At 36.9% G+C, this 20,777-nt stretch overlaps 1 pseudogene; it reads right to left on the bottom strand.

Moving 5' to 3' along the window:
* Positions 1 to 212: 212 nt before the first annotated feature.
* LOC100445103 (vacuolar protein sorting-associated protein 35-like) lies at positions 213 to 20,237 on the bottom strand (annotated as a pseudogene).
* Positions 20,238 to 20,777: the final 540 nt, after the last annotated feature.

Genomic DNA, 20,777 nt, shown 5'->3' on the forward strand with positions numbered 1-20,777 from the left:
ATGTTCACAGCATCCTCCCCAGGAGATTCCATCTCAAGAAACCACCTTCTTCGCTCATCCATAAGAAGCAACTCCTAATCTGTTCCAGTTTTGTTATAAGATTGTAGCAATTCAGTCACATCTTGAGGTTCTACTTGCTATCATCAGGCTCTAGTTCTCTTGCTATTTCCACCACATCTGCAGTTACTTCCTCCATTTGAGTCTTGAACCCCTCAATCATCCATGAGGGCTAGAACCAACTTCTCCAGAACCCCTGTTAATGTTGAGATTTTAACCTCCTCCCATGAATCATAAATGTTCTTAGTGACATCTAGAATGATGACTCCTTCCCAGAAAGTCTTCAATTGACTTTGCCGAGACCCATCACTATCAATAGCTCGTATAGCCTTATGAAGTGTATTTCTTAAACAGTAAGACTTGAAAGTTGAAATTACTTCTTCATCCGTGGGCTGCAGAATGAATGTTATTAGCAGGCATGAAAACAACATTAATCTCCCGACACACCTCCATCATAGCTCTCAGATGACCAGGTACATTGTCAATAAGCAATCATATTTTTAAAGGAATCTTTTTTTTCAGCAGTAAATCTCAATAATGGGCCTAAAATATTCAGTAAACCACGTTATAAACAGATGTGCTACCATTCAGGCTTTGTTGTTCCATTTCTAGGGCACAGGCAGAGCAGATCTGCCATAATTCTTAAGGGCTCTAGGATTTTCAGAATAGTAAATGAGCACTGGCTTCAACTTAAAGTCACCAGTTACATTCACTCCGAATGAGAGAGTCAGCCTGTCCTTTGAAGCTGTGAAGCCTAGCACTGACTTCTCTCTAGCTATGAAAAGTACACAGAATTCATAAAATATTTTTAATATGTGTGACACAATGACATCCAGGTTTTGTGAAATTCTCTGATATGGTAGATGAATAAGAGAATGCATTTCCCCTAGGGGCAGTCAGAGCTAATGACCCTATCAGTAAACATCTCTATACATGGGAATAACCAATCAGCCACATGCAGAAGGCATACTTTCTTTTTGTTGTTGTTGTTGTTTTTGTTTTGTTTTTGAGACAGAGTTTCACTCTTGTTGCCCAGGCTGGAGTGCAATGGCGTGATATCCACTCACTGCAACCTCCACCTCCCAGGTTCAAGTGATTCTCCTGCCTCAGTCTCCCGAGCAGCTGGGATTACAGGCACCCACCACCATGCCCGGCTAACTTTTTGCATTTTCAGTAGAGATGGGGTTTCATCACGTTGGCCACGCTAGTCTCAAACTCCTGACTTCAGGTGATCCACTCACCTTGGCCTCCCAAAGTGCTGGGATTATAGCCGTGAGCCACTACGCCCAGCCAAAAGGCATACTTTCTAACTACTACATTTGGTACGCAATAGAAAATGAAAACACACAGACACACACAATCTCACACAGAAACATAAGGGAATCAGTTAAAATACTCAGACTGTCACTCTGTACAGATCACATAGCTCACAGAGCATGATACCACAGTCCTGGAATGTTTGTCACTAAGCCAAGACAAAGACCATCACACTAACAACAGAAGTCAGCCTCTTATTTCACACTGATTACGAAGAAGTACAGGAGTGTCAACTACAATGAAGAAAGTCAACAGAAGGAGATGAGACAGGACATCCTCAAGCAAATGTCTTTTTCCTCATAGCAGCCTAACAGCCTTATGCATCCAAGGATGGTTAAACTACTTTACCCAAACAATAATTAAGCAGCCAACTGTGCTAACCCTTCACTAAAATAAATTATCTAGTATCGGTCACTGATACCCCTACTCAGGCAACATGTTTTATCCATTTCACAAAGATTCCCTGTGGACTAATAATAAAGAGAGAACCTCATGTGACTATTCTTTATCAGAAAAAAAAGTTAAGAAAAAGGCAAAATGAATTTTTAAATCTTTCATCGAAAAACAAAAACTCACATTTTCAATGTGACAAATATAACTTATACTTGCAAATTTGGAAAAGTAAAATTAAATATAAGAATTGTATTTCTTATAAAGTTTATCAGAAAAAAATGAACATGGAATAATTACGGGCACTCAAGTAAAAGAAGACAGACTTTTTTGTAATTCTCAGATAGTCTTCAGAAGAAATTAGAGCAACTGAATTGTTACATGCTTCAGAGGTTGACAAACAATTATGTGTTTATATATAAAGTAAAAGCCCATGGATGCCATAAATCTTTTTTTTTTTTTTTGAGACGGAGTCTCGCTCTGTTGCCCAGGCTGGAGTGCAGTGGCACAATCTCAGCTCACTGCAACATCTGCCTCCCAGGTTCAAGTGAATCTTTAATTCAGTTGCAATTCCTTCAAAACCGTCTAAGACCAGAAGGTGAATTAAACCATTTTAAGCACTTCAACATGTGATTTCACTAGGAGCTGATACAGGGTTATAGTAAGAGTAAACTCATACCAAGTACTGCTGGTCAGGGTCCTCAGAGCGCAGCAGATGAATGAAGGGCCCACAAGGCTCTACTCATCAGCAAATTCTTCTGGATCAGGGTCTTCTACAGGTTGATCTGGCTGATCTTGAATCAATGTGGATACCAAATTCATTATGGAATCCACCTGTAACATGCGAGGCACAAGAAACCCACTGAGGTGAAACCATTGGCATATAAAGCCACTGTCAAAAGTGTTTCCAGTTATAAAATTACAATACAGTATCAACAAGATATTCCTTTTTTTGGTTAGAAAGTCGATACCCATGTATGTCATCCACACATATACAGAAAAAAGTCTGGAAAGATACGCACAAAATGTTAATTAACAGTGGTTATTCTCTATTTGGTGGAATTATAAATGCTTTATAATTCTTTTGTTTTGTTTTGTTTTTTCTTTTATTATTATTATTATTATTATTATTGTTATACTTTAGGCTCTATGGTACATGTGCGCAATGTGCAGGTAAGATACATATGTATACATGTGCCATGCTGGTGCGCTGCACCCACCAACTCGTCATCTAGCATTAGGTATATCCCCCAATGCTATCCTTCCCCCCTCCCCCCCAACCCACAACAGTCCCCGAAGTGTGATGTTCCCCTTCCTGTGTCCATGTGTTCTCATTGTTCAATTCCCACCTATGAGTGAGAATATGCGGTGTTTGGTTTTTTGTTCTTGTGATAGTTTACTGAGAATGATGATTTCCAATTTCATCCATGTCCCTACAAAGGACATGAACTCATCATTTTTTATGGCTGCATAGTATTCCATGGTGTATATGTGCCACATTTTCTTAATCCAGTCTATCATTGTTGGACATTTGGGTTGGTTCCAAGTCTTTGCTATTGTGAATAATGCTGCAATAAACATACGTGTGCATGTGTCTTTATAGCAGCATGATTTATAGTCCTTTGGGTATATACCCAGTAATGGGATGGCTGGGTCAAATGGAATTTCTAGTTCTAGATCCCTGAGGAATCGCCACACTGACTTCCACAAGGGTTGAACTAGTTTACAGTCCCACCAACAGTGTAAAAGTGTTCCTATTTCTCCACATCCTCTCCAGCACCTGTTGTTTCCTGACTTTTTAATGATTGCCATTCTAACTGGTGTGAGATGGTATCTCATTGTGGTTTTGATTTGCATTTCTCTGATGGCCAGTGATGGTGAGCATTTTTTCATGTGTTTTTTGGCTGCATAAATGTCTTCTTTTGAGAAGTGTCTGTTCATGTCCTTCGCCCACTTTTTGATGGGGTTGTTTGTTTTTTTCTTGTAAATTTGTTGGAGTTCATTGTAGATTCTGGATATTAGCCCTTTGTCAGATGAGTAGGTTGTGAAAATTTTCTCCCATTTTGTAGGTTGCCTGTTCACTCTGATGGTAGTTTCCTTTGCTGTGCAGAAGCTCTTTAGTTTAATTAGATCCCATTTCTCAATTTTGGCTTTTGTTGCCATTGCTTTTGGTGTGCTAAACATGAAGTCCTTGCCCATGCCTATGTCCTGAATGGTAATGCCTAGGTTTTCTTCTAGGGTTTTTATGGTTTTAGGTCTAACATTTAAGTCTTTAATCCATCTTGAATTGATTTTTGTATAAGGTGTAAGGAAGGGATCCAGTTTCAGCTTTCTACATATGGCTAGCCAGTTTTCCCAGCACCATTTATTAAATAGGGAATCCTTTCTCCATTTCTTGTTTTTGTCAGGTTTGTCAAAGATCAGATAGTTGTAGATATGTGGCATTATTTCTCACGGCTCTGTTCTGTTCCATTGATCTATATCTCTGTTTTGGTACCAGTACCATGCTGTTTTGGTTACTGTAGCCAAATCAACAGAATATACATTTTTTTCAGCACCACACCACGCCTATTCCAAAATTGACCATATACTTGGAAGTAAAGCTCTCCTCAATAAATGTAAAAGAACAGAAATTATAACAAACTATCTCTCAGATCACAGTGCAATCAAGCTAGAACTCAGGATTAAGAATCTCACTCAAAACCGCTCAACTACGTGGAAACTGAACAACCTGCTCCTGAATGACTACTGGGTACATAACGAAATGGAGGCAGAAATAAAGATGTTCTTTGAAACCAACGAGAACCAAGACACAACATACCAGAATCTCTGGGATGCATTCAAAGCAGTGTGTAGAGGGAAATTTATAGCACTAAATGCCCACAAGAGAAAGCAGGAAAGATCCAAAATTGACACCCTAACATCACAATTAAAAGAACTAGAAAAGCAAGAGCAAACACATTCAAAAGCTAGCAGAAGGCAAGAAATAACTAAAATCAGAGCAGAACTGAAGGAAATAGAGACACAAAAAACCCTTCAAAAAATAAATGAATCCAGGAGCTGGTTTTTTGAAAGGATCAACAAAATTGATAGACCACTAGCAAGATTAATAAAGAAAAAAAGAGAGAAGAATCAAATAGATGCAATAAAAAATGATAAAGGGGATATCACCACCGATCCCACAGAAATACAAACTACCATCAGAGAATATTACAAACACCTCTACGCAAATAAACTAGAAAATCTAGAAGAAATTGATAAATTCCTCAACACATACACCCTCCCAAGACTAAACCAGGAAGAAGTTGAATCCCTGAATAGACCAATAACAGGAGCTGAAATTGTGGCAATAATCAATAGCTTACCAACCAAAAAAAGTCCAGGACCAGATGGGTTCACAGCCAAATTCTACCAGAGGTACAAGGAGGAGCTGGTACCATTCCTTCTGAAACTATTCCAATCAATAGAAAAAGAGGGAATCCTCCCTAACTCATTTTATGAGGCCAGCATCATCCTGATACCAAAGCCTGGCAGACACACAACAAAAAAAGAGAATTTTAGACCAATATCCTTGATGAACATTGATGCAAAAATCCTCAATAAAATACTGGCAAACAGAATCCAGCAGCACATCAAAAAGCTTATCCACCATGATCAAGTGGGCTTCATCCCTGGGATGCAAGGCTGGTTCAATATACGCAAATCAATAAATGTAATCCAGCATATAAACAGAACCAAAGACAAAAACCACATGATTATCTCAACAGATGCAGAAAAGGCCTTTGACAAAATTCAACAACCCTTCATGCTAAAAACTCTCAATAAATTATGTATTGATGGGTCGTATCTCAAAATAATAAGAGCTATTTATGACAAACCCACAGCCAATATCATACTGAATGGGCAAAAACTGGAAGCATTCCCTTTGAAAACTGGCACAAGACAGGGATGCCCTCTCTCACCACTTCTATTCAACATAGTGTTGGAAGTTCTGGCCAGGGCAATTAGGCAAGAGAAGGAAATAATGGGTATTCAATTAGGAAAAGAGGAAGTCAAATTGTCCCTGTTTGCAGATGACATGATAGTATATCTAGAAAACCCCATTGTCTCAGCCCAAAATCTCCTTAAGCTGATAAGCAACTTCAGCAAAGTCTCAGGATACAAAATCAATGTACAAAAATCACAAGCATTCTTATACATCAATAACAGACAAACAGAGAGCCAAATCATGAGTGAACTCCCATTCACAATTGCTTCAAAGAGAATAAAATACCTAGGAATCCAACTTACTAGGGATGTGAAGGACCTCTTCAAGGAGAACTACAAACCACTGCTCAAGGAAATAAAAGAGGATACAAACAAATGGAAGAACATTCCATGCTCATGGGTAGGAAGAATCAATATCGTGAAAATGGCCATCCTTCCCAAGGTAATTTACAGATTCAATGCCATCCCCATCAAGTTACCAATGACTTTCTTCACAGAATTGGAAAAAACTACTTTAAAGTTCATATGGAACCAAAAAAGAGCCCGCATCGCCAAGTCAATCCTAAGCCAAAAGAACAAAGCTGGAGGCATCACACTACCTGACTTCAAACTATAATTCTTTATACATCTCCAGTTTTCTAATTTATATGATGAAGAAGTTACTTGTAAATGTTCTTTAGTATTGAATTACCCTCCCCTCCCATCTCAGGTATCTAGGTCCAAAGTCTAAAATTGTAACACTGTTTCCCTAAAATAGCACGTAGATATTCTCTTACCCGGTCTTGAGAGACAAAGTCCAGAAACAACTCATGCTCTTTCTGGACTCATAGTCAACGTACTCAAAAAGTAGGTGAAAATGTTTCAATTTCAAGACTATTAAAATATTTTTGTAAGTGTCAACTGATATTTTCAAAAGTCTGGTGAGTTCCTTTGAAACTGCACTACTGGTAGCAATACTACAAAAAGAAAAACAGAAGTCTTAATGAATAAAATTAACTTTCTATACACACAAATAGAACTTGTTCCATAAGAATTTGAAATTTTTCATTACACATTAAAGGAAATGGGTAAAGTGACTGATACCACCAGAAGACTATAACAACCTCATTTCAAGAGGATAAAAATGCTTATCTAAACACAAACATATATTCATCTATTATTTTTCTGTTGATACAAAACTAGATACAGTTTCCAACTCATGAACAGATGGTATAGCTGGAGTTAAGATGACTGCCTAGAATTCGATGACATTTCTAAGGGAAGTACTTTAAGTGGTAGTTTGGTTCCCAGGGGGCAGCCAACAAGTATTGTATATTCACGATGAAAACAAGTAGGAAAAAAATCCATGCAAAACCAGCAATTCGACACAATAGAAAAATATATAAACTATTTCCTCTGCATCAGATGTCGGTGATTAAGGAAAAGCAGGCTGACTGACTTTTAGGTAGTGGTTAGTAAAAGCATTCTGTAGATATTGAGGCATATTGGGACATTTATTACAACCCCTTTAGAGTTTGTTATTTCTAATTATTTTGTCTATTTTTACTTTAAAAATTCACTTGGGGGAAAGACATAGATACATCACTTAATTTTTTTGATTTAAAATTTTTTAATTTTTAATTTTATTTTTTATTAGAGATGGGGTCTCGCTATGTTGCCCAGGCTGTTCTCAAACTCCTGGGCTCAAATGATTCTCCCAACTCAGTCTCCTGAATAGCTGGGATTACAGGGGCAAGCCACCACACCTGGCACATCATTTAATTTTCTCTCACACTTAGCATTCCATATCTGGACTTGTTTTCAGTTCACACACACACAAACCTAAAAATGACCAAAAGAAAAAGGATAATACAAAGGGGGGAAAAAAAGAAATTTTCTTGATGCACGTTAACCACTGGAAGGGAGATAGAAAGGAGGAAGATTACATGAGGTAAAATTCTGAAGAATATGGGCGTGGGAGGCGGGCCTGGCTTAACCCAAATCCGGAGCAATGGGGAATGGGGCAGGAAGGGAACTGCTGGGGAGGGTAACAGGATCAGAACTGCCCACAGTGGCCACTAGAGGACGCCATAAGTCTAGGACAGAACAGCTGAGGTGGCTTCAAGTTGGAAACAGTACTGTTGATAGTTCTTTGAAGTATCAAAATCAAAGCTCAAAATAGAAATGATATTTAAACCAACTTAATTCTGCACCTTAAATATACATATGCCCCTCATTTGTCACCATGTACTCATTCGTAGGAAAACACCTCTTATGGAAATAAATACTGCCTGACAAAGTTTCCTTACCAGTTTAAGAACAAACTCATTCACACAAACTCATTTCATACTCAATACAGCAAGCTTGTCCAACCCACAGCCCACAGGCTGCATGCAGCCCAGGATGGCTTTGAATGTGGCCCAACACAAATCTGTAAACTTTCTTAAAACATTATGAGTTTTTTGCGACTTTTTAAAGCTCATCAGCTATTGTTAGTGTTAGTGTATTTTATGTGTGGCCCAAGAAAATGCTTCTTCCAATGTGGCCCAGGGAAGCCAAAAGATTGGATGCCCCTGATACACAGAAAGGGATCCAAATTGGAGAGACTGGTCCCTGAAGACTGCCTATGGTCCTTGGGTACCACAATTTCATTAATATACACAACCAAATAATTGGTCACCACTTTCTGCCCCTAGTAGTGCTAAACATGACAATCTTAATGCATGATTAAAACAAGACAAATGCCAGCAGTTCAAAAAACAATTGAGAAAGAAAAGCAAATCTAGGACAAAAATGTCTTTATGAGGATTTTTACAAAGATGTAACTTACTGTTCAAGGTTGAGCTTATTGAATATCTCTGCTGTTGTTTCTAGAACTTTATCAACATAGTCCACACGATCAGGGTAACATTTCATGGCAAGATTAATGAGAAAGACTTGTAAAGATACAACATCCTCTGAAGGCATGTCTTGTCTAGACTGGAATGTTTAGAAAACTGTACAATTTATTTTAAACAATTGTAAAGGGAAGACAGAGAAGTTTCAAAGTTTTGATAACTTAGGAGAAAAACTACACAAACCTGTATCACTGTAGCCACCTGCTGTGAAAATATATCAAAAAGTATAATATCCACTGGGATTCCAGGTCCATCTTCACAGTGAGCAAATAAAGCTAATCTAAAAAACCCCAAAAACCCTTTATTTTAAAAGATATAGGGTTTGCGTAGTGAGATCATGCATGACATCTTATTCTTTATTGCTTTTCTATATTTTGTATGAGCCCCAAAGGTTTTTAAGTCAATCATTCCCTCATGTTTTGAGACAGGGTCTCCGTCTCCTGCCCAGGCTGGAGTGCAGTAACATACTCTCCACTCAATGAAATCTCCACCTCCTGGGCTCAAGCTATCCTCCCACCTCAGCCTCCTGAGTAGCTGGGGCTAACAGCATGTGCCACCATGCCCAGCTAATTTTTGTGTTTTCTGTAGTGATGGGGTGTTGTCATGTTGCCCAGGGTGGTATTGACCTGGACTCAAGCAAGCCTCCCTCATTGGCCTCCCAAAGTGCTGGAATTACAGATGTGAGGCACTGTACCTGGCCTCCTCAATTCATTTTTAACTAAACAGTTTTGCCAATGAAACCTTTTTTCATCAGCATTCTTATTTCATACCATACTAAGTAGATTTTCAACAAGATAATTCTCTCAAACTCTTTGAAGCATAATTAAGTAGATATGGACAGAAATGCATTAAAGGGACAAATGTATTCAACAACCATGATTTAAATAAATAATCTTTAAAAAATAAAAGTATATAGACTATTTTAAGATACTGTATTTTTACTACTTAAAGTTTGAAATACAACTAAGTCTAAAATTCATAAAATTAACTTTTATTTCCCACATCTTAACTTACTCAAAATAATGTCTGCTTCATTATCATTATCTGTTTGTCAGAGTCACAACTACATCCACATTTTGTTATGCCCAGAAGCATCATTACTGACAGAGATGGGGAAGTGACATTACAGGCAACACAGGAAAATCCAGTTACCAGCTTCCTTTAAGAGTGAGCCCAGTAAGTATGGAATTCCTGCTGTCCAGGATTGAGCTGGTAATTTGGAAAACTTCGTTATCTAAATTCTCAGACTTTAAAACTAATAACTTAGTTTTTTAAAAAATATACAAGATGTATCTGTAGAAATAAATCTTCACTTAGGATTCTGGTTTCATGACAATGCTTACAAGTAGTAGGACGGACATTATATACTACTAAACAACATGGCTGCAAAAAAGTCACCCATTGGCCAAGCGCAGTGGCTCACATCTGTAATCCCAGCACTTTGGGAAGCTGAGGCAGGCAGATCATCTGAGCTCAGGAGTTTGAGACCAGCCTGGCCAACCTGGCAAAATCCCATCTCTACTAAAAATAAAAAAATTAGCCAGGCATGGTGGTGCATGTCTGTAATCCCAGCTACTCCGGAGGCTGAGACACTAGAATCACTTGAACCCAGCAGTCGGAGGTTGCAGTGAGCCGAGATAGCACCACTGCACTCTAGCTTGGGTGATGGGGTGAAACTCTGTGTGAAAAAAAAAAAAAATCTAAGAAAATAAAACTTAAAGTGGATGTACTAAACATATGTGATACTTAAAATTTTTTCTTTAAGAAAATGTGATGATAGAGTAGATTACTTGAACATTTTCAATCATCTGTATCTTATGGCTACTCTAAATCAAATGAGTTCCCACTGCAAGATACTTACATCATGGTAAAAAACAAATTTTGTTCTTCAATATGATCTTTGGATTTGTACAATTTTAAAAATAAGTCTGTACAACGTCTTTAAATGTCAATCAAACACACAGAATAAAGATATTCATTATCTTCATGTCTCCTGCACATTTAAGTTAAGCCTCTTTGATGTCTAACCTAGGCAAGTACCTAGTACTCATACTCACAAAGCTAAATTATTTATAGTATAATTAAATTAAGATCATTGGTATGATAAAGATGTAACAGAAACAAAGAATTCAAAAAAAAAATGTTTAAAATTCATTATTCCCAAGTCAGAGCATCTATCCTCCAGTGTTGGAAGGTCTTCCCTATCAATTAAAGCAATGATTATGTTTTTCACGTTTACATTCTGGTGTAACTTAGCACAGGCTCGAAGAAAAGGATTCAAAGTCTGGAGGTGAAATTCATCAGGGAAAATCTGAAAATCAAATGATCAATACAAGTAAAAGTATTTCGCATAATATTCTGAACTCATATATGGTAAAGGTCACATTTGTGGGAAAAAAAACTGTAATCTTATACAACTAAATTCAAACACACTAAATTCAAACACATTACTTCTGAACCTCTCTACTAAATATAAGCTCAGACAGAAATATTCCAATATACAAAGTGCACCTACAATTAAACTAAAGCTATGGAGACCTAGAAAACTCAGATTACTCATTCCTACATTTTGGAGGAAAACAAACCACATTGATACAAAGACCAAGTTATAAATTAGAAACAAAATTGCTGTTTTTAAATTATTTTTCAAAGAAGCAAGATTACATGAAAAAAAGCAGCATTGAAAAATGATTTTAATTTTTTATAGAAATGGCATCTTGCTATGTTGCCCAGGCTGGTTTTGAACTCCTGGCCTCAAGAGATCCTCCCACCTTGAACTCCCAAAGTGCTGGGATTACAGGTGTGAGTCACCACACCCAGCAAGGAAAATTCTTTATTCAGGAAAGCTTGTTTCCTACTCCATCAAAATTTTTTCAAAACAATTAAATTTAATGAAAGATAAAATAGGTCCTTTAAAAAAATGAAATAAGTATTCCCACCTACCAGAATAACACACTCCATGAGATATTCTTGAGCCAAAGCATCCCTACAGTTTACAGCTTGCTCCAATATGCCAGTCAAAACAATCTAAAAGAGAACAAAACACACACGTAAGGGTTAAAAAAAATCTGTTTTCAAAATCTTAAGCTATTCCCCTGGTAACATATTTGAACTACTAACTTGAACATTGTATTTGAGATTTTTCTCACCAAGACTTCACTTCTAAACTTTAAAAGCTATTTTCTTTTTGAGACAAGGTCTTGTTCTGTTGCCCAGGCTGGAGTGCAGTGGCACACTCTCCACTCAATGCAACGTGCACCTCCTGGGCTCAAGCCATCCTCCCACCTCAAGCCTCCTGAGTAGCTGGGACTATAGGTATATTCCACCATGCCCAGCTAATTTTGGTAATTTTTGTAGAGATGGGGTCTCCCTATGATGCCCAGGCTTGTCTCAAACTCCTAGACTCAAGTGATCCATCTGCCTTGGTCTCTCAAAAGTGAGCTTTTTTCTCCATGGCTTGTGCTTTTATGTGTATCCTCAGAAATCTTTGTCTAATCCTAGGTCATAAAGATTTCCTCTGTGTTTTCTTCTAACAGTTTTAGGTTCTATATTTAGGTCTCTGATCGATTTTTGGGTTTTTCTGTGTGGTATGAAGGATGGGTCAAGGTTCAGGGTTTTCTGTTTGTTTGCATATAAACATCCAATTGTTCCAGAATCACTTGCTGAAAAGGTTGCCTTTGTACTTTTATCAAAAATAACTGATCATAAATATCTGGGTCTATTATTGATAGTGTAGTCAGAGATCAGTAAACTGAGCTGATGCTTGTTTTTACAAATAAAGTTTTACTGGAACACAGCCATGCCCATTCACTTCCATATTGTCTGCGGCTGCTTTTGCACCATATCTGCAGTGTTAGTAGTTGTAGACCAGGAGTGTCCAATCTCTTGGCTTGAAGAAGAATTAGAAGAATTATCTTGGGCCACATGTAAAATACACTAATAATAGCTGCTGAGCTTTAAAAAAAAAAAAGCAAAAAATCTCATGTTTTAAAGTTTACAAACTTATGTTGGGCCACATTTAAAGCTGTCCTGGGCCGCACGTTGGACAAGCTTCTTGTACAGCATATGTCTTGCAAAGTCAAAAACCATTTATTATCTGGTCCCTCACAGGTAAAGTTTGCCATTCCCTGTTTTATTCCCCTCCATTGATTTGTATGTCTGTCCTTTTCACCAATACCACACAGGCTTTCACTGTAGCTTTAGGGTAAATCATGAATTTGGGTTGTTTGGGTCTCAACTTTGTTCTTCCTTTTCAAATTTGTTGTAGCTGTTCTAGGTTCTTTGTTTCTTCACATAAATTTTAGAATCAACTTCTTAATTTCTACAAAATTCTGCTGGGATTTTGACTGAGATTACATTGGATCTATGATGAATTTTTTAAAAAATGCTCTCTTGACAACATTAAATCTTCCAATCCACAAACATTGCATATATATCTTTCCGTTTATTTAAGTCTTCTTCAGTAAAAGCCATTTTAAGATTTTTTCAATGTAATATTATATACAAAAATATTCTGATTTTAAAAATCAGATTTCAGTTTATCTCAGAACATAAGAAGAGGTAACAAAAAGATATAAACCTGTTTGTAACGTTCCACATTTACACCTTCCAACTGACTAAGGTGCACCAAATTTGTTCCCACTAAAATTCTCAGTTCTTATCCTTCTCGTTCTCTTTTTTCTCTATCTCGGCTATGTCCCTGATGCTGCATTCACACCCAGAGCTTGTTCATTTCTGCAAAGTTGAGCAGTACAAAATCCACGGAATCACTGATATCGCCAGTTGTTTCTTCGCTGCAAAGAAACAGAAAAGTCTTTACACAGTATTTACAAGACCAACTTACTACTATCCCTCTCCTTTGTGCATTTCCTACTTATCTCTGTAGTACACCAATGCTTTATAAAAAACCACTTTCAATTTCTTTGGCTTAGTGTTAAATTTCAAAGGGAACAGAATCTAGGGAAAAAAGTACCTGGAGAGGACAGTATAAATTTAAAGGGCAAATTACTTTCCCCAACTCCCTATCCTGGGCCAACTGGACTTGCTCTTATGGCAACTTCCTTAATTCAAAAAGGCTAGAAGGGTGGGCATGGTGGCTCATGTCGGTAATCCCAATGCTTTGGGAGGCCAAGGCAGGAAGATTGCTTTAGGACAGGAGCTTAAAACCGGCCTGGGCAACATAATGAGACCCCATCCCTACAAACCAAAAACAAAAACAAAAGGCTAAAAAAATTAACACTTAGGGTGTACTGCTAAGTACATCATTTTACTGTTGAATATTTTGTTTTTAATTGGAATGCAAGCTTTGTGAGGGAAGAGACCATGGATTTCCTGCTTTATTTTTCTAGATCTCCTGGGATGGAGACCTCAGTAGCTTTCAAAAATTTTTATTGATTGCCTAATTAAATGCTCAAAATGGACAGTCAAAATGTAATAAAGCAAATAACTTCATCAATTTCTCTACATTGTTAAATTTTTTTATCTTTTCTGTACTGTTTTAAAAGAAATTGATGCAGATATATTAAAAACCATTGAATTGTACACCTCAGAACTAAATGAAAATATTAAAAAGAGAAAACCATAATCTGTTGGGGCAAACTGAAAAAAGATTAAAAATTAAAGAAAGAAAATAAATGTGCATAAACTTTTTAAAAAAGGAATGAAGTTCTTTAATCTGGGGACCTGTCATGTGAACAGCTCACTCCACTGAAGACCACAGTTGGCTGACCACCTGCCCCTGCTGTGAGATAAAATTACAGTAGACTTTGATGCCAGAATGCTGATTACACTAGAGACAGGAGTGTCTCTGAATGGCTTTTATTTTTTCTTTTCTGGAGTTAGTAGCTAACTTGTAACAGATCATTCAAATCACTTATATTCCAAGGTAACTAGCAGTCTATAAATTATAAAAACTGATAGACATTGAAGGAACAATTATGAAATCCAGCTGGCTCACACTTTATTATTTCATTAGAAATTCAATTTCCAAATATAACCCCCTTTAAAAGTTGTATTTTCTTTTCTTTTTTTTGTTATTATACTTTAAGTTTTAGGGTACATGTGCACAATGTGCAGGTTAGTTACATACATATACATGTGCCATGCTGGTGTGCTACACCCATTAACTCATCATTTAGCATTAGGTATATCTCCCAATGCTATCCCTCCCCCCTCCCCCCACCCCACAACAGTCCCCAGAGTGTGATGTTCCCTTTTCTGTGTCCATGTGTTCTCATTGTTCAATTCCCATCTATGAGTGAGAACATGCGGTGTTTGGTTTTTTGTCCTTGCGATAGTTTACTGAGAATGATGATTTCCAATTTCATCCATGTCCCTACAAAGGACATGAACTCATCATTTTTTTATGGCTGCATAGTATTCCATGGTGTATATGTGCCACATTTTCTTAATCCAGTCTATCATTGTTGGACATTTGGTTTGGTTCCAAATCTTTGCTATTGTGAATAGTGCCGCAATAAACATACGTGTGCATGTGTCTTTATAGCAGCATGATTTATAGTCCTTTGGGTATATACCCAGTAATGGGATGGCTGGGTCAAATGGTATTTCTAGATCTAGATCCCTGAGGAATCGCCACACTGACTTCCACAAGGGTTGAACTAGTTTACAGTCCCACCAACAGTGTAAAAGTTTTCCTATTTCTCCACATCCTCTCCAGCACCTGTTGTTTCCTGACTTTTTAATGATTGCCATTCTAACTGGTGTGAGATGGTATCTCATTGTGGTTTTGATTTGCATTTCTCTGATGGCCAGTGATGATAAGCATTTTTTCATGTGTCTTTTGGCTGTATAAATGTCTTCTTTTGAGACGTGTCTGTTCAAATCTTTCCCCCACTTTTTGATGGGGTTGTTTGTTTTTTTCTTGTAAATTTGTTGGAGTTCATTGTAGATTCTGGATATTAGCCCTTTGTCAGATGAGTAGGTTGCGAAAATTTTCTCCCATTTTGTAGGTTGCCTGTTCACTCTGATGGTAGTCTGTTTTGCTGTGCAGAAGCTCTTTAGTTTAATTAGATCCCATTTGTCAATTTTGGCTTTTGTTGCCATTGCTTTTGGTGTTTTAGACATGAAGTCCTTGCCCATGCTTATGTCCTGAATGGTAATCCCTAGGTTTTCTTCTAGGGTTTTTATGGTTTTAGGTCTAACGTTTAAGTCTTTAATCCATCTTGAATTAATTTTTGTATAAGGTGTAAGGAAGGGATCCAGTTTCAGCTTTCTTCATATGGCTAGCCAGTTTTCCCAGCACCATTTATTAAATAGGGAATCTTTCCCCATTGCTTGTTTTTGTCAGGTTTGTCAAAGATCAGATAGTTGTGGATATGTGGTGTTATTTCTGAGGGCTCTGTTCTGTTCCATTGATCTATATCTCTATTTTGGTACCAGTACCGTGCTGTTTTGGTTACTGTAAGCCTGTAGTATAGTTTGAAGTCAGGTAGCATGATGCCTCCAGCTTTGTTCTTTTGGCTTAGGATTGACTTGGCGATGAGGGCTCTTTTTTGGTTCCACATGAACTTTAAAGTAGTTTTTTCCAATTCTGTGAAGAAAGTCATTCGTAGCTTGATGGGGATGGCATTGAATCTATAAATTACCTTGGGCATTTTCAAAGAATATTTAGTGTAGTGGGAAAATGCTCAATTACATTAAATTTAAAAAGCAGGTCTTAATAATCCAAAGATAAAATTTGCATAAGACTACATTTTAGATCATGCTGCATACACTGAGGAGTTCTATATGACAAAGGAAATCTATATACAAATGCTAACTAAATGGCTGACTGGGTGGAAGAATTATTCATACTTATTGTATTTCTGTCAATGTTTTCACACTTTTATACATTCTACAATGAAAGAAATATTGCAACAAAATCAAGAAAGACAATCACTTACTCTGTTGGCTCTCTTTCATCAGGTAAGATATTTCTGGTACACTGAAGAAGGTAATTTCAAAGAAACAGACCCCTCAAGGGATGCTGCACACCACGGCACATTTCTACCAAATCTTTCAAAATGTCCTTCCTGAACTGAGGAAATGACTTCACATATACAACTCCAACTGTGATCAAAAGGTAACTAGGAGAATTATGAAGAAATGCTGATTAGAAATAAAATATTCAAATCAAGAATTTGATTATTTCCAAACACATTGAACAAAACATTAAATAAACAAGACAGGAACCATGTTGTTTTCTCCTGCATGACGAGGAAAATATCTGATTTAAAATATAACTGCTGACTGACCTCTAAAAAAACTATATATATATATATGCACACATAAACACACACGCACAGACATATACTGTATATATACAAGATAGATATTACCTTTAAACATATTAGGAAGAGAATAATAGTCATATTAATTTTTCTAACAGTCAAGACATTAAACAAAATAGCATGTACATTTTTTCTCTTTCCAAAATTCCTCAAATATCTACATAAAACATAAATCTAGTTACTCTAAAACAAATAAGAGAGTATCTACCAAAATGTTAATCTCAATTTGTTAAGAAATTACCCTTAAAACTTTTTTTTAACCTGATAATCATAAAGGACATAACATAAATTGGGAAATACAGACACAAAAATCCTCCGATTTGTAATTACTTACAGCCTTGGGATAATGCTTCCAGCATACTGTACAAGTTCATAGAGATCTGCCACTTTCCTTCCTTTAGCAAACTCATCTGTCAGGTAGACCTCCAAGTAGTGCAGTTCATCAGAAATGGCCATATCTCTTAATTATGATTAAGGACTAAAAATAAAGATAAGCCAACCTAAGCAAAACTTTGAAACTTGTTGGAGTCATTATTAACTACCGGGCAGATATCTTAAGTTTTAGTCCTTTAAGAGAGTGCTCAAGTGAAGAAAGAATTTTAGCTGGGCTTTTCTTACTTTAAAACAAGGGTTTTAAAGCACGTGTGGTGAAGCAAAGCAATAAATACAATGGTTACCTGTCAGACTGCTAATGGGTTTTGAAATGTCAAATGATTAAATTCCTCTCCATTTGAGACTGCTGCATAACAAAATCTAAGCATTAAAGAACCAACTGCGTCATAGCCTGAATAGCCACATGAGGGGTCTGAAAATTGAGATGCACCAACGACAACACACTTAAAGATGTTTAAACATAGGAAAGGAGTACTCTCAAAGTGTTTTTCTCACTTAGCACATCTGCATGGAGAAGCAGTGCCATGTGATTCAGATAACAAAGAATAAGATAACTCCAGAAAAACTTCATCAAAAATTGTCCTATCAAGAAAAAGGTATGGTCCAAATGTTTGTTCTTCAACATTCAAAAGGTACAAAGTTCATAGTAGCTCTTTGGTGATAACATAGAAGTCCAGAGTTCACCCAGCATATTAGAAGCATGTTTTAGAGCATCCATAAGCTTGTTTTTGTCCTACAGAAATACCAAGAGAATAGATGAGAATGCTTAATTTAAATAAACATTTATCTTGGTTGTACAAACTCTTTACATCAAGGACTTGTTACATAGTTTTAAAAGTATACAGCACTTAAATTATTTTAACCACATAAAAAAATCAACTTTAGATCATTTCACCTTTCCATCTCTACTAAAAAGAAAAGGATGTATGACTCTTAGTAAGACTTGCTTAGCTAGGACTGCAAGCTTCTTGATAGAATGCTAATCTTTTCAATCTGTAGAGACTAGGAAACTAGCTCCATTCATCGCATTTTACCTGCAATCAAGAGACCTGGCACACTGATTCAGATGAAACAAGATACTATCCTGACGTGGCTTTGTCATGGGTTAAAGACTCTTCAGAGCTGTCTGAAGTGACTATCCATGTAAGTTTGCTTTCCTCTTGCATTCTTCAAACCCTGGCAATGCCCATATGTTCCACTTAACTCAGAAATGCAAGCAATTCCTTGAGATAGAGGAAACACTATCCATACACAGGAAGAGAAAGGAGCAAGCAACAGCAAACCCATCTTCTCCACTCCAAGACATTTATTTTTCATTTTCGAATTGGGAATGAAACCAATAAAAGACACAAGAGCATATTACTATGCTTTAGGAAGCATAGTAAGACATTCTACAAAGATAATATAGCATTGTCTTCATCACAGTAATTTATAGCTTAAAATACCAATCAATTTGGCTCAATTCCTTACATTTTAATCCAGAGAATCCACTGTGTCTACACAGATTATCTCTTACTTTATCTTTTAAAATATGAAAATATATAAGTAAGTGTTAAGTACAATTTTTAAGTTAGCTTCTACAATAAATATATCTATTCAGGAAAGAAATTAAAGGTTTCAAGATATTTAGAATAAAAGCTGAATAATTCAAATGCAAAGCATTTAAATCCACTCATTCAACAAATATTTACTAAGTACCTGTTATATCTTAAGGGATTCTCAGGTCTGAGCTATAGAACCAAGGAAGCTAGTAATTCTGGTCAGACACTGGTGTGGTAATAATACAGTAATGCATAAATAAAAGGAAGGGTCTCTTGTTCTTATGAGCTTGTATTCTAGTAGGGAAGACAGACAATCCCAAACCATAAATATACATGTGAGTAAACAGGGCTCTGTTGAAATTGCTCCACACAGTGCTTGAGGGAGATGAGGCTGAAGATACATGCTGGTAGACAGTGAAGATTATTGACCAGAAACAGTGATGCCACCTAAATCTAAAAAACACTGCACATGCTTCCTTAGGAACACACGAACTGCAACTGTGCCTCCCACATTTCCATTCTTACCAGGCATCTCTTCATTTGGAATGACTGGACCTTCACAGCCTGTATGGCTTCATCCAAGAGCTTTTCCTGCTCATCTGTGTTGTAGGCTGAAAAATAAAGAATTCCACTGATGTCTCAAGCCATTCTTCTAGCAAATATGTTATTTCTATAGTTCTAGCCATAGTCCTTCTCCAAGACTGTCACAAAAGGATCATTCCAGCTCTAAACCTCAAACCCATTTACCAATTATTAATAGCTGCTGCACACAGAGCCATGCCCCATCACTGAAGTTAACAGAATAAGACTGGCAAAGGAGAACAGTATGTGTACAAAGAATTGCCTCTCTCTCAGAAACTGACTCAATATTCTTGTAGTAGGCTGGCATCAAAGAAACTTGCAGTGGTAGGTCATGACTGCATTTTGCTAACACACTCTGAATCCAACCCAGACACAGCCATCTGACCAATCTAAATCTTGTGATAGGTATAGCCAAAACCAATCTATAAAGCCTCTCTTTTCCTCTAGACTACTTATCATCTGCATTTCAGTCTATTCTTAGACAGACTAAGGAACTAGTTTATGAGATCACTGAGCATTAATGTGCACTGTTACATTTACATCCTCATTACTATAATTTATTCCCAAGTAAATGTCTTTTACTTTAGAGAGTCTTTGTGTGTTTGTTGTTTAGGTTTACACATATGGTGCCATAAATGGGACCTGAAAAGTTTGCTATGGGAAGGAATTAGTGATTCTCGGAACACGTATGCAGTCCTCACTTTATACCGCTGAGTGCTCTGCTTGTATAAATCACTTTTTCTGCCCTGGTGAGTCTTCCCTCAGGTTAAGAATCTGTTACTTTGATACAGGATTTTTGACATTGTTGGGATCTGGTTTGAATAAGCCTACTTTAATAAAAGACCATCTATCCCTCCTAGCATAATAAAAGGCCTTTTGTCTATTCTGGTAAGTCCTTTCTGCTATAAAGACAAATATCTTTCTGGATTGAGCACTCTTGTTTTGTACCGAACTTACCTTCTGTCTGTGAAGCATTTATTTTCTGGTTTGCATACCTAGTTTAATATTTTGTTTGATTTACATATATTTGTGAACATTTTAATCCTGGTTTCCTTTGAATTGGTTTGAATTTTTCCCCTTGCTTGTTTCAAAAAAGTGTCACTAGTAAAGTAGTTGCCACTATCGAAAACACTAGTCTAAACTCCTGGCATTTTCTTTCAAGATTTATAGAATTTTCCTTGCTCTCTAGCTATTAATAAGAAACAGAATGTGATTCTCAATCATTAAGGCATGCTAGGTTTTCCTGAACTCCTGATGATTACACATTATGATGCATTCTTTGGCACATTTTAAAATTAATAGGCAAAATTACATCAGAAAAATGCAGGTTTCAAATGGTCGTT

Source organism: Pongo abelii, chromosome 18, assembly GCF_028885655.2.
Source record: "Pongo abelii isolate AG06213 chromosome 18, NHGRI_mPonAbe1-v2.0_pri, whole genome shotgun sequence".
Lineage (NCBI taxonomy): Eukaryota > Metazoa > Chordata > Mammalia > Primates > Hominidae > Pongo > Pongo abelii.